The sequence below is a fragment of the Gorilla gorilla genome, chromosome 5, assembly GCF_029281585.2.
Source record: "Gorilla gorilla gorilla isolate KB3781 chromosome 5, NHGRI_mGorGor1-v2.1_pri, whole genome shotgun sequence".
Taxonomy (NCBI): Eukaryota; Metazoa; Chordata; class Mammalia; order Primates; family Hominidae; genus Gorilla; species Gorilla gorilla.
Genome location: NC_073229.2, coordinates 64954157 through 64977428, shown reverse-complemented (window position 1 = coordinate 64977428; position 23272 = coordinate 64954157).

The following is a 23272-nucleotide window of genomic DNA, read 5'->3' as shown; positions in this document are numbered from 1 at the left end:
AGCATGATTGAGATAAGTGAATTTAACATCAGAATTACATAAAAAATTTGTCACTTTTCAAAAGTATGTAGTTCTTTTTTTATTTTATTTTATTATTATTATACTTTAAGTTTTAGGGTACATGTGCACAATGTGCAGGTTTGTTACGTATGTATACATGTGCCATGTTGGTGTACTGCACCCATTAACTCGTCATTTAGCATTAGGTATATCTCCTAATGCTATCCCTCCCCCCTCCCCCCACCCCACAACAATCCCCGGAGTGTGATGTTCCCCTTCCTGTGTCCATGTGTTCTCATTGTTCAATTCCCACCTATGAATGAGAACATGCGGTGTTTGGTTTTTTGTCCTTGCGATAGTTTGCTGAGAATGATGATTTCCAGTTTCATCCATGTCCCTACAAAGGACATGAACTCATCATATTTTATGGTGAGTTCCATGGTGTATATGTGCCACATTTTCTTAATCCAGTCTATCGTTATTGGACATTTGGGTTGGTTGCAAGTCTTTGCTAATGTGAATAGTGCCGCAATGAACATACGTGTGCATGTGTCTTTATAGCAGCATGATTTATAATCTTTTGGGTATATACCCAGTAATGGGATGCCTGGGTCAAATGGTATTTCTAGTTCTAGATCCCTGAGGAATCGCCACACTGACTTCCACAATGGTTGAACTAGTTTACAGTCCCACCAACAGTGTAAAAGTGTTCCTATTTCTCCACATCCTCTCCAGCACCTGTTGTTTCCTGACTTTTTAATGATCACCATTTTAACTGGTGTGAGATGATATCTCATTGTGGTTTTGATTTGCATTTCTCTGATGGCCAGTGATGATGAGCATTTTTTCATGTGTCTTTTGGCTGCATAAATGTCTTCTTTTTAGAAGTGTCTGTTCATATCCTTTGCCCACTTTTTGATGGGGTTGTTTGTTTTTTTCTTGTAAATTTGTTTGAGTTCATTGTGGATTCTGGATATTAGCCCTTTGTCAGATGAGTAGGTTGCAAAAATTTTCTCCCATTTTGTAGGTTGCCTGTTCACTCTGATGGTAGTTTCTTTTGCTGTGCAGAAGCTCTTTAGTTTAATTAGATCCCATTTGTCAATTTTGGCTTTTGTTGCCATTGCTTTTGGTGTTTTGGACATGAAGTCCTTGCCCATGCCTATGTCCTGAATGGTATTGCCTAGGTTTTCTTCTGGGATTTTTATGGTTTTAGGTCTAACATGTAAGTCTTTAATCCATCTTGAATTAATTTTTGTATAAGGTGTAAGGAAGGGATTCAGTTTCAGCTTTCTATATATGGCTAGCCAGTTTTCCCAGCACCATTTACTAAATAGGGAATCCTTTCCCCATTGCTTGTTTTTGTCAGGTTTGTCAAAGATCAGATAGTTGTAGATAAGCGGCATTATTTCTGAGGGCTCTGTTCTGTTCCATTGATCTATATCTCTGTTTTGGTATCAGTACCATGCTGTTTTGGTTACTGTGGACTTGTAGTATAGTTTGAAGTCAGGTAGCGTGATGCCTCCAGCTTTGTTCTTTTGGTTTAGGATTGACTTGGTGATGTGGGCTCTTTTTTGGTTCCATATGAACTTTAAAGTAATTTTTTCCAATTTTGTGAAGAAAGTCATTGGTAGCTTGATGGGGATGGCATTGAATCTATAAATTACCTTGGGCAGTATGGCCATTTTCACGGTATTGATTCTTCCAACCCATGAGCATGGAATGTTCTTCCATTTGTTTGTATCCTTTTTTATTTCATTGAGCAGTGGTTTGTAGTTCTCCTTGAAGAGGTCCTTCACATCCCTTGTAAGTTGGATTCCTAGGTATTTTATTTTCTTTGAAGCAATTGTGAATGGGAGTTCACTCATGATTTGGCTCTCTGTTTGTCTGTTATTGGTGTATAAGAATGCTTGTGATTTTTGTACATTGATTTTGTATCCTGAGATTTTGCTAAAGTTGCTTATCAGCTTAAGGAGATTTTGGGCTGAGACAATGGGTTTTCTGGATATACAATCATGTCATCTGCAAACAGGGACAATTTGACTTCCTCTTTTCCTAATTGAATACCTTTTATTTCCTTCTTCTGCCTAATTGCCCTGGCCAGAACTTCCAACACTATGTTGAATAGGAGTGGTGAGAGAGGGCATCCCTGTCTTGTGCCAGTTTTCAAACCGAATGCTTCCAGTTTTTGCCCATTCAGTATGATATTGGCTGTGGGTTTGTCATAGATAGCTCTTATTATTTTGAGATATGTCCCATCAATACCTAATTTATTGAGAGTTTTTAGCATGAAGCGTTGTTGAATTTTTTCAAAGGCCTTTTCTGCATCTATTGAGATAATCATGTGGTTTTTGTCTTTGGTTCTGTTTATATGCTGGATTACATTTATTGATTTGTGTATGTTGAACCAGCCTTGCATCCCAGGGATGAAGCCCAGTTGATCATGGTGGATAAACTTTTTGATGTGCTGCTGGATTCGGTTTGCCAGTATTTTACTGAGGATTTTTGCATCGGTGTTCGTCAAGGATATTGGTCTAAAATTCTCTTTTTTTGTTGTGTCTCTGCCAGGCTTTGGTATCCGGATGATGCTGGCCTCATAAAATGAGTTAGGGAGGTTTCCCTCTTTTTCTATTGATCGGAATAGTTTCAGAAGGAATGGTACCAGCTCCTCCTTGTACCTCTGGTAGAATTCGGCTGTGAATCCATCTGGTCCTGGACTCTTTTTGGTTGGTATGCTATTGATTATTGCCAAAATTTCAGAGCCTGTTATTGGTCTATTCAGAGATTCAACTTCTTCCTGGTTTAGTCTTGGGAGGATGTATGTGTCGAGGAATTTATCCATTTATTCTAGATTTTCTAGTTTATTTGCGTAGAGGTGTTTGTAGTATTCTCTGATGGTAGTTTGTATATCTGTGGGATCAGTGGTGATATCCTCTTTATCATTTTTTATTGCATCTATTTGATTCTTCTCTCTTTTCTTCTTTATTAGTCTTGCTAGCGGTCTATCAATTTTTTTGATCTTGTAGTTCTTGGCCCGAGCGGACACTGGGTACTACATACCTTTGAACATTCGGCATATCTTTGCAAATAACAGCTGCTTTTGGTTATGTTGGTGGCCACTGCTGTTCTTTTTCTGGCTGGGAAAGGTTTCAGTCAACATATTGCCTGTGAGGAGCTGATTTTCCTAAAGGACTCTCCTGCCCCCAATGCACATAATTCACAAAGCTCTTCAATATTGAGATCTTGGGTATGGTTATTAATTGGTTAATTCTTTGCCTGTCTCCAGAGCTTCAGCTGGATGAGTAACTGGGTGAATGCCTATGTGGCAAGTTGCTCTTCAGGATGAGAAACTACATGAAAGTGTAGCCCCAAGAAACCACGTGCTCTCAAATGAGTCACGGGTAACAAGCAGACAACGCATGTTTGTCCACTTTACCTACCCCAACCCCTCCCGCCCTTACTCCAAAGTCTGCTCACACTCCACCCTCTGCAGGTAAAACAACTGGGTGAAAGGACACATTTTTGCAACCAAGATAAGGCTAGAATGACTATTCTCTCTACCCAATTACTCATCAGGAAAGCATTTTTAAGGGTCAGCGCAATCATGAGTAAGTTTGTTAAAGGGTTTTCCTTTTTTTTCTCTGACTTACAAGGGAGATGCACTTTGCACTTTTTTTTTCTTTTTCTTTCTGTCTTTTTTCTTTTCTTTTTTTTCTTTTTTTTTTTTTTTTAGTAAAGACAAGTATAAGGTGGATATTTTTCCTTGGATACAGACATCTAGCTGAAGCCAAATGCATCTTTGGCCAATAAAATGCCATAGGCCTTCTTGGTTCCACTACACCAAGCTACACTGTGGGACATCCTCGCAGATGTGGGCCCAGGGGTGGTGGGGGCAGCATCTGGCTAACTAACCTGCTTTGGGATTCTGGCTGCTCTCTTCGTTCTCACTTCCAAAGGCTGCTGGAGTCTCTCTGTTAGCTATGACTTGGACATAAAATGATCTCGAAAGGTTATGTGTTCCCTCATACTGAGTTATTTTTAACTAAGCCTATAGGCTTCAGTATTCTAGTCCCTGCACAATCTGTTTCCAATCAACTGCTATTGCTGGTGTTTACCTTGTGAAGACCTCATTCTTCTCTAACTCATGAGATGTAATAGTTATGGACTCTGGACTCAGAAAAACTCAGGTTCTAAACAATCTCAATTCATTATTGAGTTATAACTTTGCTTTCCCCACCTCCACATGCTTGCTCACACTGTTCTCTTGGCCTGGAATGTCATCTCTGCCCTTTCACATACGAACAAACCCTATTCACATTTAAGGTCAAGCTCAAATACTACCTTGTAGCCCTTCCTAACTACACAACTAGGTACAATCTCCTTTTCTTCTGAGTTAGCTTGGCATCCCATCTGTTTGCCGTTTCTCATACCTGTTTGCCATTTCTCATACCTTGATTTTGTTTCCAGGGCTCTCACTTCTGCGTTTCTACTTTAAATCTCTGTCATAAAACCAATTACATGATAGAGTCATCAGATAAAATACCAGATAAAATACACCAGATAAAATAAGGACACCCAGTCAAATTTCAACTTCTGGTCAAACAAATAAATTTGTTTAATTATGGCCCAAATATCACATAGGAAATACTTAAGCAAATTTGTCATTTATGTGAAATTGAAATTTAACCGAGCACCTTGTGTTTTGTGTCTGGCAACTCTTCATACGTGACTCTTTTTAATAAATGGTGAGCATTTATCTGGCTCCTTTGTGGTACAGAACATTACGTGACATTAGGAACCTTGTCTCATTCATCTTGCAGCCCTGATGTTTCTTCCTCAAAGCACTTGCTGGGCAAATCCTTCTAAATTAATAAAGGGATTTTCATACCAGTAGGTATGGGCACACAGCACAGTTCTGAGAGCCTCAGTGTTGGAATCAGATGGACCTGGATGTGTCATATTCCTACCACAAGACTAAGTTTGTGAGCCTTAGCAAGTTAACTACCTTTCAAAGCATTCTCATTTGTAAAATAGGAAGAAGAGTGTTTTTATTCCATAGAGTTATTCTCTTTATGCATATAAAGGGCTTAACACAATGTCTGGCTCACAGAAAGTGCTTCATAGCTGTTAGGTATTACTTTTGGAAATTATGAAATACATTCAGATCAGAGCAGCAACCACTCTGCCACAGGCAGTAAGAATTACATAAATGACCTAACTATACAGAGTCTGGAGCATACAAATTCAAGACGGATCCCAGACCTCCTTTGGAGAGAGTCCTCAACTTGTTTGATTTTTCTTCCTTTTCCCCAAACCAATAGTATGTCCTCATCTCGGGCTAATGTTTGTGTCTGGCTTTCTAAGATGTCAGTTCTTTGTCTCTGGGTCTAAGCCTACCTTCCCCAGCATCCTGAGATACTGTTGTAGCTCTTCACTCCGCCCTTCCTGACAGTATTTTACCTTCCTATTCTCCCTTTCCTCTGGTCCTGGGTGCTTAGTTTCCCAACCAGAAATTAATTGCTGCTTCCTTTGAACAGCATTGCCTTTGTGTGTGTGTAAATATATGAGTATACATGTGTGTGTAACAGGGAAAGAAAGAAGTCATTTTGGCATCTCCTAATTATCCAGGCAGAGCTGGTTGGTGGGTGGCCAACTGCAAAATCATTCAAATCTGATATGTATTTGTTGCTATTAGGACATGTGTAAAGAACAGCCTCACTGACTTTAATGGCACCTCTATGCTGTATCAGGCACCCTGTTAAAGGCTGTACTTACATTGTCCTATTTACTACTCACAAAAGTCCTATTATAAGATTGATGTTCTCATCCCAATTTTCTAAAAGAGAAAGGCAAAATAGAGATTAGTAACTTGCTTTAATACCACAAGGCTGGTAATGTCTACTGAAACTCAAACTTCTCTGACTCCAACCCCCAGGTTCTTTCTTCAAAGCCAGTGCTTTTTCACCCTGGCTACACATTAGAATCAATCCAAGAAGCTTACCTAAAGTACTGATATCTGGATCCTATCCCCAAAGATTCTGATTTAAATGTTTTTTAAAAATAATCATTGTAATGATAGTAATCTCCCCTCATCCCTTCTAAGACATAAAACAAACACAATCTAATTTGATTCCCCATTGTTCTCCCTTATGAAATTGGGCCCTAAAACTTTGTATTTAAGGACTATTTGTGTCAATTGCTGTGGATGGATCCTAGGTATATACATGCTCTGTGTAATTATAAGTGTGGATACAACTTATCAAAAGGAGTACAAATCTAGAAGCAATAGAACGTCTTGCTATTTGGCTGTGTGAAAAGAGTTCTTAAAAGAAAAAAACAAACAAAACAAAAAAACAAAAAAACAGCACTTTCATGATTTTTTTTCCTCCAAGATTATTGTTTTCTTTGGGAAACTTTTGCTTACATTACCCAGTTTTCAGAGACATGCTTCTTCTTTGTTGATCTTTACCTCTTGGGCTATCTCATCTTTCTCCAGGTCAGGAGGGGCACAGGCTATGTCTGTACAATTTGTTTTCTGTGCTAAATTGAATTTGTCTTCTTTTTTGCTTCCATTTCAGTCTAAGGATTTTGCTGACTGCATTTGTTTCTGTTTTCTTTTGCCTTGGAAAATCTTGCCATCAAAGAAAACTACCATGTGCCGTTAATGGTCTCATTTTCAATTGATCCGTGTTTTAATCCCATTGGCATGCTTATTAGAGCTGTTGTCTTTGACCAATTTTATTTTCGGGCATCTAGTTTTTTTCATTTTGCAATACATTAGGGATTAATGAAATCTACCACTCATGATTTCCATGAAAATTCATTTACTAAACAAAATTTGTGTGTTCATTTGTTTAATGTATCTCCTCTACTAACCTGTAAGCCCTTCTAGGTATCAAGTTTTGATTACCACTGTGTGTCTGATGCCTATAACTGTGGTAGGAATTTAGTAAGTGCTCAGTAAATACTGGTGAAATGCTGACTATTGAGTGGGGTTGGGAATCAGACTTGCTTAGTTCTGAGTTTCTACTGTACCACTTGTGAGCAGTGTGATGTTGAGAAAGTTGTTTGACTTCTCTGAACCTTCCTCTCTACATTTCTAAAATAATAGTGATGATAACATATACCTCATGACTGTTGTGAAGATTGAATATATGCTTAAAAAGAAATCGGTTCAGTACCTTAGCACATAGAAGATCCTTGTAAGTGCTAGTGAAAATGATGTTTCCTAGATGTATTGATTTTCACAGTAATATTGTAGGTAACTAGAAATGTATTCCACAGTTAAGGGCTACTAACTTGAAAAGAGAATAGCAATTTAGTTTCACTGAGACAAGGAAATACATATCTGTCCATTTGCCTTTTTTTCTGTGTATTTCCATCCTGTCATGGGTTTTTCCACATGAAGAAAAAAGCTAACAAGTAAATCCAATTCATGCTCAGGCATGAAAGACTTCAGGAGTTATTCCAGGGGTAATATTTGTATCTTAAAAGATGATCCAAAGTAAGACCCGTTGGTTTATTCAAGATCTGTGCATTTCTTTGTATGTAAATAACACATTTTTAAAAAAAGGAGCCATGAACAAATATTAAGCTCTAGTTAATGATATACATGCTGCAGAATTTGGGGGTGAAGCGTAATGATGTCTGAAATTTGCTCTGACTTGCATAAAAATATGATGTATTGATGAAGGGATAGATGCTTAGTTACATAATAAATGCAGCAAAAATGCCCATTGTAGAACCTGCGGTTAGAGGTGTCCACTCCACACATCTTTCAACATTCTTGTATGTCTGAAAAATTGTGCAATAAAATGTCAAGAGGAAAAATAAGTGATCCTAGAGAAAGGCAACACCTAAACCCAAGGAGGGTTCATTCACTGGAGATTTCAGGCTTGTGGTACTTGCTGGTGTCTATATTTTAGGAAGACTTCCCTGATTCTCTTTTAATTACAGCCCATAAGAAACCTCGAATATTTCTTAAAGAACTTAAAACAGAATTACCATTTGACCCAGCAATCCCATTACTGAGTATATATCCAAAAGAAAACAAATCGTTCTATCAAAAGGATGCATGCCCTCGCATGTTCCTCACAGCACTATTCACAAGTAGCCAAGACGTGGAATCAATGTAGATGCCCATCAATTGTGGACTGGATAAAAAGACATGGTACTTATACACCATGGAATGTTGCAGCCATAAAAAAAAGTATGATTCAACCAGAGAATAAATTTAAAATATCCAAGATTTAAAAAAATAAATGAAAAAGAATGGAATCATGTCCTTTACAGCAAAATGGACGCAGCTGCAGGTCATTATTCTAAGTGAATTAATGCAAGAATAGAAGACCAAATACTGCATGTTCTCACTTATAAGTAGGAGTTAAACATCAGGTACTCAAACATTGGGAACATAAAGATGGCAACAATAGGGGGACTACTAGAGTAGGGAAGGAGGGGGACAAGTATTGAAAACTAACTGTTGAGTACTACACTCAGTACCTGGGTGATAGGATTATTTGTACTCAAACTTCAGCAGCATGCAATATACCCAGGCAACAAACCTGCACATTTGCCCACTGAATCTAAAATAAATGTTGAAAAAACAAAAAAGAAACCTCCAATATCGTCTCTACATACTGCTGACATGGATGAAGAAAAACAACATCTGAGGTGGAAAAATAACAATGAAAACAATGAAGACTGGAAGACAGAAGCAAACTATCTCCAAGCCCTTGAAGAATAATTAAGTTATTAGAGTCTCAGGCATTCAGGGCTGCAGAGGGAACATGAGACCCCGATCTCTGGTTTTTATACCTTGTATCAAACCATTATTTATCATGTGGTTAAAACTATTATGAACAACTGACCATTTGGTCAAAAGTGAATGTATGACCAAATGAACAGGAGTCAGGGAGACAGTAATGTTTTTGGAAACGTTTGGAAAATTGTGGGATAAAATGCCAAGAGGAAAAATAGGTGATCCTAGAGAAAGGCATATGGTGCTAACTTGGGTTTTTGTAGTGGTAGTATTTTTCTTGTTGTGGGAAGACATAATAAAGGATTTGATAATTTTGAGAATATGTGTCATCTTCTCACAAGTTAGAATGGTATAGAAATTTGGTTATAGGTTAAAGATAGGTTTTAAGTTTACATATATGTAAATGATCAAGAGCATACCATGGTAATCTAAGTAACTGTAAGTATCTTCTCTTGGTTATAAGAAGTTGCTAACAGGGTGCAGGAAGACTTTAGAAAGAAGATGAAAAAGAAGGCCTATGCTATTTTACGTCTTAACAAAAGAGCCATGTTATCATTTGAGTGGCAGTTATGGGTCCTATCTGTTTGACTTTTCATCGTACAAATGGAAACTCCCTGTAGGTTTTTTTTTTTAAAAGGTAAATGTATTAAATATCAACACTGAAAACTGGTTTAACCAGGAAACAATGTGCATTAAACACACAAAACGACAGAATGAACAGGAGTTGGAAAGATAGCAATGTGGCAACTCGTAGGAATGTTGGCCAGGAAAACAATATCTAATCAAGGTTATATGGTCAGGTTCAATCGGTCACATAGAGAAACATTAGCACCCACTTCTTCAACATGTGATTAAGGAATGGAACCAGCTTCCTGCCTGGGCTTCTTTGACAATTCCTTGATGCTCCCATGGCTTCTAACAGCAGAGTCCAGGAGCTGGTTTTAGGGCAGGTTGCAGGTGACAGAACTGTGCCACTCTAGGCCGTGAAGTACATACCAGAAGGGCCCTGAGCACTTCACAGCCTAGCGTGTGTTATGTGAGTACCCTCTTGGTGAATGAATTACAAAGATGTGTCCCTTCTTTTGAGCTGACACAAGATTTGGGAAGGAGAATGGTGTCTGGATGCCCAGCCATCGATGCCCCACCTCAGCTGGGTCCCCTTGTTAAGTGTACATACTTTATAACAAAACACGGGGAGAGCTTCTTATCTACCCTGCTCTAGGTGCATCCCCTTTTCACCAATGAGATGATTAAGTATTAGAAGGTGTGATGGTTAATACTGAGTGTCAACTTGATTGGATTGAAGGAAGCAATATATTGTTCCTAAGGTGTTGCTGAAGGAGATTAGCATTTGAGTCAGTGAGCTGGGAGAGGCAGACCCACTGTCAATATGGGTGGGCACCATCTAATCAGCGCATCTAATCTAGCTGCCAGCACAGCTAGAATAAAGCAGGCAAAAGAAGGTGAAATGAGCAGACTTGCTAAGTCTTCCGGCCTTCATCTTTCTTCCATGCTGGATGCTTCCTGCCCTCACACATTAGACTCCAAGTTCTTCAGCTTGTGAACTCTTGGACCTACACCAGTGATTTACCAAGGACTCTTGAGCCTTCAGCCACGGACTGAAGGCTACACTGTCGGCTTCCTTACTTTTGAGGTTTTGGACTTGACTGGCTCCTCGGCTTGCAGATGGCCTATTGTGGGACTTCACTCTGTGATCGTGTGAGTCAATAATCCTTAATAAACTCCCCTGCATATATACATCTATCCTATTAGTTCTGTCCCTTGAAACCCTGACTAATACAGATTTTGGTACCAGGAGTGATTTTAGAGGAACAGAATTTTTTTAAATGGATGTCTTTAATTGGTTTTGAAGCTTCTGGAGTTGCTCATTATGCTTAATATTATATGATTAGACTCCAAAATGCTAAGAACTCTACTTCTAATAGTATGGAGAACATTGATAGTCCTTGGCATAAACTGTTCACAGAGTTATGCAAAATAAATGCATTTGATATTCCCGATTCACTGCTCCTGAGAGGCAAGGAGTTTGGTGATTCCATACATAATACCTCTGATCGTAGGTGGAGAACCAAGGAATATAATGAAGTTGGTTGTTGCTCCTAAGTTTGCTGGACAAGGTGACAAAAGAAAAGGATGAGCTCAGGGATTCTAACTCCTGGCTTCAGAAGCAGATACTGAGCCTCAAATTTTCTAAGACCGCTCTGAGTGAGAGTCTTATATCCTGTAGACAAAGGGCTGAAATTGTGGAAAATCAGACACAAGGTCTTATCATGTGAGTGGCTGATCAGCAACGAAAAGTGCATGCTCAATCTTCCCAGGTGTCTATTGTTAAAGTGAAGGCATTGATTGGAAAAGAATGAGATCCTGCAACTTGAAATGGGGGCATGTGGGAGGACCCTGATGAAGATGGAGACTGAGCTTGTAAACTGTGATGAGCCTTATTTGCCAGAGGAAATAGCTTCTCTACCCTCTACCCCCAGTGGTGGCAACATCCTCTCCCCCACCCAGGCTGCCATCAGCCTTTCCACCTTTTCTGAGGAGATTAACCATGCACTGCCTGAGGCATCAGTGGATGGCCTCCCTTGAGACAGTCGCCAGGCAAGACAATGTTGATTCACTTCATGACTCACCCCCAACAACCCTGTTTCCTTCTAGACCTATAACTACACTCAAGTCCCAGGGGGCCCCTAGAGGTGAGGTTCAAAGTGTGACCCACAAGGAGGTGCATTACACTCCAAAAGAACTGCTTGAGTTGTCTAATTTATATAAGCAGAAATTTGGAGGACAGTTATGAGAATGGATATTAAGGGTGTGGGATAATGGTGGAAGGAATGTAAAGTTGAATCAGCCTGAATTTATTGACATGGGCCCACTAAACTAACTGCTTTAATGTTGCAGTTCAGGGAGTTAAAAAAGGTTCTAATAGTTTATTTCTTGGTTAGCTGAAATATGGATTAAAAGCTGGCCCAATGTGAGTGAGCTGGAAATGCCTGATCTCCCTTGGTTTAATGTAGAGGAAGGGATCCAAAGGCTTAGGGAGATTGGAATGCTAGAGTGGATTAATCACTTTAAACCTACTCATCCCAGCTGGGAGGGTCCAGAAGATATACCCTTCACCAATACTTTGCAAAATAGATTCGTGAGGGGAGCACCTGCATCCTTGAAGAGGTCTGTGATTGCTCTTTTCTGTATGCCAGATCTTACAGTGGGAACTGCAATCAATCAATTAGAAAATTTAAATGCAATGGAAATAATTGGATCCCAAGGTGGCAGGGACTAAGTGGCGTCACTCAACTGTCAAAGGCAGGGTGGGCATGGTTACTGTAATGGACAGTGGAGGTAAAGCAGCAATCAGCATACTCTGACTTGTGTAGAGCTCTGGCATTGGCTAGTTGATCACACTGATTCTAGAAGTGAAATTGATAGGAAGCCTACTGCATTTTTACATAATGTATAAGTAAAAATTGTATAAGTGGAAACCTCCCAGATTGAGTGGACAAAAGACTAATTTGAACTGTAAAAGTAGAGAATCACAGCCCCCCAATCAATTTCCAGACTCAAACAAGTTTACAGACCCAGAACCCCTTGAATGAAGGGGAGGCTGGGTCCCCTTAAGGAAGGACCTCACTACACTACTAACAATTTATGCTGTTAATCTTTCTCCCATCCTTCCCCAAGGAGACCTCTGGCCTTTCACCGGGGTAACTGCATTGGAGAAAGGGGAATGACCATACTTTTCAGGGGCTACTGGACTGAGCCGACATTGATTCCAGGGGACCCAAAACATCATTGTAGTCCTCCAGTTAAAGTAAGGGCTTATGAAGGTCAGGTAATTAATGGAGTTTTAACTCAAGTCTGACTTACAGTGGGTCCATTGTGTCCCTGGATTCATCCTGTGGTCATTTCCCCAGTGCCAGAATGCATAATTGGCATAGATGTACTCAGCAGCTGGTAGAATCACCACAATGGCTTCCTGACTGGTAGGGTGAGGGTTTCTATGATGGGAAAGGCCAAATGGAAACCATTAAAGCTGCCTCTATCTAGAAACATAGTAAATAAAAAACAATGTTGCATCCCTGGCAGGATTACAGGGATTGCAGGGGTGGTGATTTTCACCACATCCCAGTTCAGCTCTCCTATTTGGCCTGTGCAGATGGATCTTGGAAAATGACAGTGGATTATCATAAGCTTAACCAAGTGATGATTCCAATTACAGCTGCTGTACCAGATGTGGTTTCATTGCTTGAAAAAATTAACACATCTCCTGGTACCTGGTATGCAGCCATTGATTTGGCAAATGCCTTTCTCTCCATTCTGTTCCTAAAGCCCACTGGAAGCAATTCGCCTTCCACTGGCAAGGCCAGCAATATACCCTCACTCTCCTACCTCAGGGGTATATCTCCTCTCTAGCTTTGTGTCATAATCTTGTTCAGAGAAATCTTGATTGCTTTTCCCTTCCACAAGATATCACACTGGTCCATTACATTGATGACATTATGCTGATTGGATCCAGTGAGCAAGAAGTAGCAAACACACTGGACTTATTGGTGAGACGTTTGTGTGCCAAAGGATGGGAAATAAATTTGACTAAAATTCAGGGACCTTCTAGTTTAGTAAAATTTCTAGGGGTCCAGTGGTGTGGGGCCTCTCAAAATATTCCTTCTAAGGTGAAGAATAAGTTGCTGCATTTGGCCCTTCCTACAACCAAGAAAGAGGCACAATGCCTAGTGAGCCTATTTGGATTTTGGAAGCAACACATTCCTCATTTGGGTGTGTTACTCCAGCCCATTTATCGAATGACCTGAAAGGCAGCCAGTTTTGAGTTGGGTCCAGAAGAGTAGAAAGCTCTGCAACAGGTCCAGGCTGCTGGGCAAGCTGCTCTGCCACTCAGGCCATATGACCCAGCAGATCCAATGGTGCTTGAGGCGTCAGTGGCAGATAGGGATGCTGTTGGAAGCCTTTGGCAGGCCCCCATAGGTGAATCACAGCGGAGGCCTTTAGGGTTTTGGAGCAAGACCCTGCCATCTTCTGCAGATAACTACTCTCCTTTTGGCCTGTTACTGGGCTTTGTTGGAAACTGAACATTTGACTATGGGTCATCAAGTCACCATGCAACCTGAACTGCCACCCTGCCTATCCTCCCTCAGCCTGCACTGATGACCTCATGAGGAGTTCCCTATGATCAGTTGACAGAGGAAGATAAGACAAGGGCCTGGTTTACAGATGGTTCTGCACAATATGCAGGTACCACCCAAAAGTGGACAGCTGCAGTGCTACAGCCCCTTTCTAGGACATCCTTGAAGGACAGTGGTGAAGGGAAATCTTCCCAGTGGGCAGAACTTCAAGCAGTGAACCTGGTTGTGCACTTTGCATGGAAGGAGAAATGGCCAGATGTGCAATGATATACTGATGCATGGGCTGTAGCCAATAGTTTGGCTGGATGGTCAGGGACTTGAAAGCAGCATGATTGGTAAATTGGTGATAATGAAATTTGGGGAAGAGGCATGTGGATGGACCTCTCTGAGTAGTCAAAAACTGTGAAGGTATTTGAATCTCATGTGAATGCTCACTGAAGGGTGACTTCAACAGAGGAACATTTATATTATCAAGCGGATAGGATGACTAGTTCTACAGATATCACTTAGCCTTTTTCATCAGCCACCCCTATTATTCCCCAACGGGCTCATGAACAAAGTGACCATGGTGGCAGGAATGGAGGTTACACATGGGCTCAGCAACATGGACTTCCACTCACCAAGGCTGACCTGGCTACGGCCACTGCTGAGTGCCCAATTTGCCAGCAGCAGAGAGAGAATGGTGCTCTCGATATGGCACAATTCCCCTGGGGTGACCAGCCAGCTACTTGGTGGCAGGTTGATTATGTTGGACCTCTTCCATCATGGAAAGGGCAGCAATTTGTCCTCACCAGAATAGACACTTACTCTGGATATGGGTTTGCCTATCCTACATGCAATGCTTCTGCCAAGACTACCATCCATAGCCTCACAGCATGCCTTATTCACCGTCATGGTATTCCTCACAGCATTGCCTCTGACCAGGGCTCTCACTTTACAGCTAAAGAAGAGCAGCAGTGGGCTCATGCTCATGGAATTCACTGGTCTTACCATGTTCCCTATTATCCTGAAGCAACTGGATTGATAGAATGGTGAAATGGTCTTTTGAAGTCACAATTACAATGCCAACTAGGTGACAATACTTTGCAAGACTGGGGCAAAGTTTTCCAGAAGATTGTGTATGCTATGAATCAGCATCCAACATATGGTATGTTTCCACCATAGCCAGGATTCACAGGTCCAGGAATCAAGGGGGAAAAGTGGAAGTAGCACTACTCTTCATCACCCCTGGTGACCTGCTAGTAACATTTTTGCTTCCTGTTCCCCTGACATTACTTTCTGCTGGCCTAGAGGTCTTAGTTCCAGAGGGAGGAATGCTGCCACCAGGAGACACAACAGTGATTCCCCCCAACTGGAAGTTAAGATTGCCACCTGGCCACTTTGGGCTTCTCTTATCTCTAAGCCAACAGGCTAAGAATGGAGTTAGTGTTGACTGGGGTGATTGACCCAGACTATCAATATGAAATCAGTCTACTACTCCACATTGGAGGTAAGAAAGAGTATGCATGGAATACAGGAGATACATTAGGGCATCTCTTAGCATTACCATGCCCTGTGATTAAGGTCAATGGGAAACTACTACAACCCAATCCAGGCAGGACTACTAATGGCCAAGACCCTTCAGGAATGAGGGTTTGGGCCACTCCACCAGGTAAAAATCCTGCTGAGGTGCTTGCTGAAGGCAAAGGAAATACAGAATGAGTAGTAGAAGAAGGTAGTCATTAATACCAGCTACAACCATGTGACCAGTTGTAGAAACGAGGACTGTAATTGTCATAAATATTTCCTCTTTATTTTGTTAAGAATATGTTTGTGCATGTATACACTTGTCCTAAGAAAATATCTTCGCTTTACTTCCTCTCTTTTTCCTTTTATCATGTGACATGAGATTTGTTCACTTCAAATCAGAATTTAAGGGTTATTAACTTTATGTAATAACATTTAGGTTAAGGATTAGTGCACTTCTGGTTGTAGAAAGGATAGCTGTCTTATGTCAGGCATGATTATAACCCTATTATTGTCTTTATTTGAAGATTATGTATGATTTCAGGAGATGTGTATGGGTTCAAGTTGACAAGGGGTGGATTTGTGATGGTTAATATTGAGTGTCAACTTGATCGGATTGAAGCATGCAAAATATTGTTTCTAGGTGTGCCTGTGAGGGTGTTGCCAAAGGAGATTAACATTTGAGTCAGTGGACTGGCAGAGGCAGACCTACCCTCAATCTGGGTGGGCACCATCTAATCAGCTGCTAGTGTGGCCAGAATAAAAGCAGGCAGAAGAAAGTGAAATGAGCAGACTTGCTGAGTCTTTTGGCCTTCATCTTTCTTCCGTGATGGATGCTTCCTGCCCTTGCACATTAGACTCCAAGTTCTTCAGCTTTTGGACTCTTGGACTTACATCAGTGATTTGCCAAGGACTCTTAGGCCTTTGGCCACAGACTGAATATTGCACTGTTGGCTTCCCTACTTTTGAGGTTTTGGGACTTGGACAGGCTTCCTTGCTCCTCAGTTTGCAGACTGTGGGACTTCGCCTGTGATCGTGTGAGTCAATATTCCTTAATAAACTCCCCTTCATATATACATCAATCCTATTAGTTCTGCCCCTCTAAGGAACCCTGACTAATATAGAAGGCTAAACCATAGTATTTTAGGCTCCAATCTAAGTAGTAATAGGAGGCAAACCATTCCCGAAGTTGACCTTCATCATCACCATTGCATAGAGCAGCTACTATATGCAAAATTGTTTGCCTGGTACTAGGATATAGGCTACATAGATGCATAGACATTTCTAATCTAACCTTGGAAGAGACAGGACATGCTCTGTGCTGCTTGAGTGTGGACAGTGAGTGAGCACTATGTGAGTTCACAAGCAGGAACAAACAATCACTCTTTGCTGGTGTAGTTGGAGAAGGTTGTTCTGAGAAGGTGAGACTTGAGTGAAGAAAAACAGAGAGGACCAGAAGGATCACAAGGGGAGAAAGCAATGTATACAAAGGTATAGAAGGAGGCACCACCTCAGTGACTCTGTTCACTCCATGGCTTCGTGGTCCCCATTCACAACAGGCCCCTCTTAAGTGCAGTCCTTACTCCAGACGCACAATACTCTCTTCAGCAGAATTTACCCATCTCATGTCTCATGTGCCCCAGGACTGCTTTCTAAAGAGGGGTAGTCAGTTATAGAAGAGAATGTGTGGTTAAGTATTAATATATTTACCCATTGATATAATAAGTATTCAATTTAATAGAAATTTCTAGACATATTGTCATAAAACATTTCTAAAACTTTTGGAATTACAGGTATGGCAGAAACAGTTTATATTTGATATCTATTGCTGTGCAAAAAATTTCCCCAAACTTAGCAGCTTTGAAAAACAAACATTTCCTATTTCACATAGTTTCTCAGAGTCAGGAGTTCAGGAGATGTGTAGCTAGGTAGGTCTGGCTCAAGGTCTCTCATGAGGTTGCAAACAAGATACTGGCCTGAACTGTGTCCTCTGCAGCTTTGCCTGACTGAATAAACTGCTTCCAAGCTAACTCATGTGGCCATAGTGAGTGTCAGTTCCTCGAATCCTGGATCTCTCCATAGGTGAGTGTTCTTGCAACATGATATTTGGCTTCTCCCCAAATGATACAGAAATGAGTAAACAGGATGATCAGTGGCATTTATAGCTTAGTCTCTGACCCACTGTCACTTCTGCTGTATTTTATTGGCCACTCTGATCTTTCTTGATTCAATGTGGAAAGGAATTATACAAGAAAACCACTGGGAGCCATCTCAAAGACTGGCTACCATTGAGTTTATATTTCGGGGAGACTAGAGCTTTTAAAACATACAGGCCAGGCATGGTGGCTCACACCTGTAATCTCAGCGCTTTGGTAGGCTGAGGCAGGTGGATCACTTGAGGCCAGGAGTTCAAGACCAGCTTGGCCAACATGGCAAAACCCCATCTTTACTGAAAACACAAAAATAGCCAAGTGTGGTGGCGCATGCCTGCAATCCCAGCTACTTAGGAGGCTGAGGTACGAGAATTGCTTGAACCTGGGAGGTGGAGATTGCAGTCAGCTGAGATCGTGCCACTGCACTCCAGCCTGGATGACAAAGTAAGGCTCTGTCTCAAACAAACAAATAAACAAAAAACATATACCAGAGGTCATACATTGAACTTTATATCCTAAAGACCTATCTTTGAAGCACCGAAAAATGCTGAATAAATATTTTAACAAATCTTTAAAAATGCATCACTGCCTTTGCAGGAAAGTAAGAGATCAAACAAACAAACAAACAAACAAACAAACAAACAAATAGGGAAGCATGAATCCAGGGAGATAAGTGAGTGCGTGAACTGAAGACTCCCCCAGAGATGGATATCTACCCTCAAGTGACCCAGAGAGTTGATTTTGACATCTGCATAGCAAACATGAGACAAAGTCTAGGGGAACATGGGAAGTCATATCAGAGACTCTCTTATAAATCACCTTATATCCCAAAGGATATCTTGTCAGTGACTATTTACACCAGGAATTTCTTCAAGTCCTTTTCCCCACACAAGAATAGAAAGGAAATCTGCCTGCCTTAACCCTGGCTCTAGATAGCAAGAGGAAACCTCTGAGAATTTATTTGTTTCTATGTTTTTTAAATTATACTTTAAGTTCTAGGGTACATGTGCACAACATGCAGGTTTGTTACATACGTATACATGTGCCGTGTTGGTTTGCTGCACCCATTAACTTGTCATTTACATTAGGTATTTCTCCTAATGATATCCCTCCCGCCTCCCCCATCCCACAACAGGCCCTAGTGTGTGATGTTCCCCACACTGTGTCCAAGTGTCCTCATTGTTCAATTCCCACCTATGAATGAGAACATGCGGTGTTTGGTTTTCCGTCCTTGTGATAGTTTGCTGAGAATGATGGTTTCCAGCTTGATCCATGTCCCTGCAAAGGACATGAACTCATTCTTTTTTATGGCTGCATAGTATTCCATGGTGTATATGTGCCACATTTTCTTAATCCAGTCTATCATTGATGGACATTTGGCTTGGTTCCAAGTCTTTGCTATTGTGAATAGTGCCGCAATAAACGTATGTGTGCATGTGTCTTTATAGTAGCATGATTTATAATATTTTGGGTATATACCCAGTAATGGGATGGCTGGGTCAAATGGTATTTCTAGTTCTAGATCCTTGAGGAATCGCCACACTGTCTTCCACAATGGTTGAACTAGTTTACAGTCCCACCAACAGTGTAAAAGCTTTCCTATTTCTCCACATCCTCTCCAGCACCTGTTGTTTCCTGACTTTTTAATGATCGCCATTCTAAATGGTGTGAGAAGGTATCTCATTGTGGTTTTGATTTGCATTTCTTTGATGACCAGTGATGGTGAGCATTTTTTCATGTGTCTTTTGGCTGCATAAATGTCTTCCTTTGAGAAGTGTCTTTTCATATCCTTTGCCCACTTTTTGTAGTTGTTTTATTTTTTCTTGTAAATTTGTTTAAGTTCTTTGTAGATTCTGGATATTAGCCCTTTTTCAGATGGGTAGATTGCAAAAATTTTCTCCCATTCTGTAGGTTGCCTGTTCACTCTGATGGTAGGGAAACATCTGAGAATTTATAACTATAGATTAGTTTTATGCAGGCTTGTAACCAAATTTATAATGTAAGTACAGTTTGAAAAATCCTAGCTGAAAATGTGTTTTAATGTGGCTCAGAGTTGGGAGTACTCTCAAGTCTAGAAACAAGCACAAATCCTCACTGAAGGAACCACTGTTATCACAGGCCTCAGAGATTCCCACATCTTAGACAGAATGAATAAGATCTGGTATTTGATACCACAATAGGGTGACTATAGTCAATAACAATTTAACTGTACATTTAAAAATAACTAAAAGAGTGTAACTGCATTGTTTGTAACACAAAAGATAAATGCTTGAGAGGATAGAGACCCTATTTTCACTGATGTGATTATTACACATCATTATATGTCTATATCAAAATATCTCATGTACCCCATAAATATATACACTTACTATGTACTCACAAAAATAAAAAATAAAAGATTTCCAGATATAAAATTCTATTGAACTGCAGCTCACAATTGAAGGAAAGAATCATAATACACTCGGGAAAACAAGGTACCGTGAAAAAGAACTAGCAAAATACAACAAACAGCAGATGTAGGCTGACAAACACTTTAAATACTTGGTTATTAATTATGAAATAAATTTAAGCATGTTAGATATGCTTAACACAAAAGAGATGCTATCAAATGGATGAGCAAAAAATAAGAGACTACTGAAAATGAACAGCCAAATAGAACCTCTGCAAATAAAAATTAAAAATCATTAAAAATAGAAACAAAATCCCTTTTTTTTTTTTTTCTAAGACAGGGTCTCACTCTGTTGCCTAGGCTGGAGTGCAGTGGCACAATCTTGGCTCATTGCAGCCTTGACCTCCTGGGCTCAAGCAATCCTTTTACCTTAGCCTCCCGAGTAACTGGGACTACAGGTGTGCACCACCATGCCTGGCTAATTTATGTATTTTTAGTAGAGATAGGGTTTCATCATGTTGTCCAGGTTGGTCTCAAATTCCTGAGCTCAAGCAATCCACTTGCTCCGGCCTCCCAGTGTGCTGAGATTACAGGTGTGAGCCACCACGCCGGGCCAAAAATACATTTTATAGTGTTATATTATTATTTATTTATTTTTGAGATGACGTTTTACTCTTATTGCCCAGGCTGGAGTGTAGTGGTGCAATCTTGGCTCACTGCAACCTCTACCTCCCTGTTTCAAGCGATTCTCCTGCCTCAGCCCCACGAGTAGCTGGGATTACAGGTGCTTGCCACCATGCCTGGCTGATTTTGTATTTTTAGTAGAGATGGGTTTTCACCATGGTGGCCAGGCTGGTCTCAAACTCTTGACCTCAAGTGATCTGCCTGCCTTGGACTCCCAAAGTACTGGGATTGCAGCTGTGAACCACCATGCCCAGCCTAAAGTGTTATGTTAATACACAAATGGCATCTTTGGCCTTGCCTCTTGGGTCATAAAGCCTAAAATATTAATTATGTGGCCCTTTACAGAAAGCTTCTGCCAACTCTGCTGCAGATGCACCCTGCACAGGAGGTCCTTGGTCAGCCCGAGGTTGAAATGCAGTGGGGAGCCATGCAGGCCGACCGCTGCAGAGCATGAGACCTGAAGGATTGAGTAAGGGAAGCCAGGGAAGCCTCAGTAGGACACAGTCTTGGGCCTGGTAACAGAAAGGAGGCCAGTTTTATTTTCTTATTAAATATAGCCAGATGGATACCTCAAGTGACCCCAGAGGAGCCTTTGAACCCAGAGGCATTGCCTTCTTAACCTTTATATATGGGGTATGGGAAACAAATCTTAGTTGCCCCCAAGCCTTGTGACCTCCAGTATGGAGGTCTGGGGCAGAATGATATTGGCCCATGCTTATAATTATTAAGCAATTGTGGATGGCGTTCTGCAAATGGAGAAAGGGGAAAGGGAATTTTTTTTTTTTTTTGCCTGAATCATATATCTCAGCTAAACATCCCCAGCTACTCTCTGATTGCCAAACGTGAACCAAAGCCAAGTGCTTCTTTGTGACCTTTGGCCATGTCAGTAGCGCCCCCAAACTCTGTTTCTGAGCACAAAGTGCTGACATGTTTGCCCTGGAAGGAGTGAAGGACGAGAGCACACTGTTAGTAAGCTTCGGTGATTGCCCAGAGTGGTATGAGCTGCAGGAAACCAGGAGGAAGTAATTTGGGGAAAGGAAAGCAAGAGGCTAACCAAGCCCAAGCATTCTCTTTTGAAGGTGGAAGACACATCTGGTCTGTTCAATGCCTCCCTGAGGGTATGTGCTCATCTCATTTCTCTTCTGTTCTTTATAATGAATTAGCAAGATCTAGTTGTAGAGCAAGGAGATGGACTGTAACTATTTCCTTAGGCTCTATTACATGCCAGGTGTTTCATGCATTTATCTATGATCTTCAAAGCAATTTCAAAGCATAGATACCAGCCTCCCTATTTTGCAGACGATGAAACTGAGGCCCAGATAGAAGTACTAAGGAAAGTGTCCAAAGCCACAGAGTGAGTTAGCAATGATTTAGGCAGGGGTTACTCCAAAACCAAACTCTTTCCTCCCCACCAAGCAGATGCAGCCAAGATATCTTAGTGGAAGCAACCCTACCCCTCTAGCAAGTACAGGCAAGTCCTGACTCCCTGTTTGCTCCCAAATGTCTCCAGTGACCTATCATGGCTCCTCCTGTTTGACTTGTTAGCTCTAGCCCCAGTATCACAAATGGATGAAATGACCAAAAAAAGAAAAAATAGTTTAGTTTTGTTATCAGGAAGTTTCTATGGAAATAGTTACACAATGGGTGTGAAGAAGTGTAGAATGGTCTACTGAGATTTTCTGCTGGATTAGCTGTACCAAGTAGTTAGGCTCAGGGAAGCCAAGAAAACACAACCCTGAATCATGAGGGGTTGATGCCCAGCACAGAATAGAAGGAAGTTTCTAGTGGAGTATAGACCATGAATCAACCTGCCAACTTCCGAGTAAGGAGGACAGGCTGGAGGCAAGTGTGCATAGGCAGATTTTATTCCTAGGCTTCTTTGTTATCTTGAAAGCCAGGCCAAGTTTTCATCTTCTATTGGAGGGAATAAAACGACCATGGGAATTCTAGTGATGGGCAGAGGAAAGAGAGAAAAGCATTCTAATGGTTAATATTATGTATCAACTTGACTGGGTAAGGGGATGCCCAGGTACTTAATTAAATGTTATTCTGGATGTGTGTCTGTGAGGGTGTTTCTGGATGAGGGTAACATTTGAATCAGTAGACTGAGGGAAGCAGATTGCCTTCCCCAGGATGGGTGGACCTCATCCCACCCATTGGAGGCTTGAATAGAACAAAAAGATAGAGTAATGAAGACTTTGCTCTCCTTGCCTAACTGTCTTTGAGCTGGGACATTGATCTTCTCTTGCCTTCAGTCTAGACACGGTTATTGGACTAGGACTTGGACTGGAACTTGTACCACCAGCTCTCTTGGTTCTCAAGCCTTTAGACTTGAGCCAAAATAATACCACTGGCTCTCCTGGGTTTACAACTTGTTGACTGTAGACTGTGGGAGTTCTCAGTCTCCATACCCATATGAACCAATGACTTATAGTATAACTCTTTATACATGTACATCCTGTTGGTTCTGTTTCTCTGGAGAACCCTGACTAACAGAAGTATTTTCTTCTCTCTACTACATTCTCTTTACTTTGATACATCCATATGAAACTTGTGAATAGAGACAGCCCTGGGAGAGATCGGGAAGAGAGAAAAGAATAACTCTTAGGCTCCATAAATAGTTTAA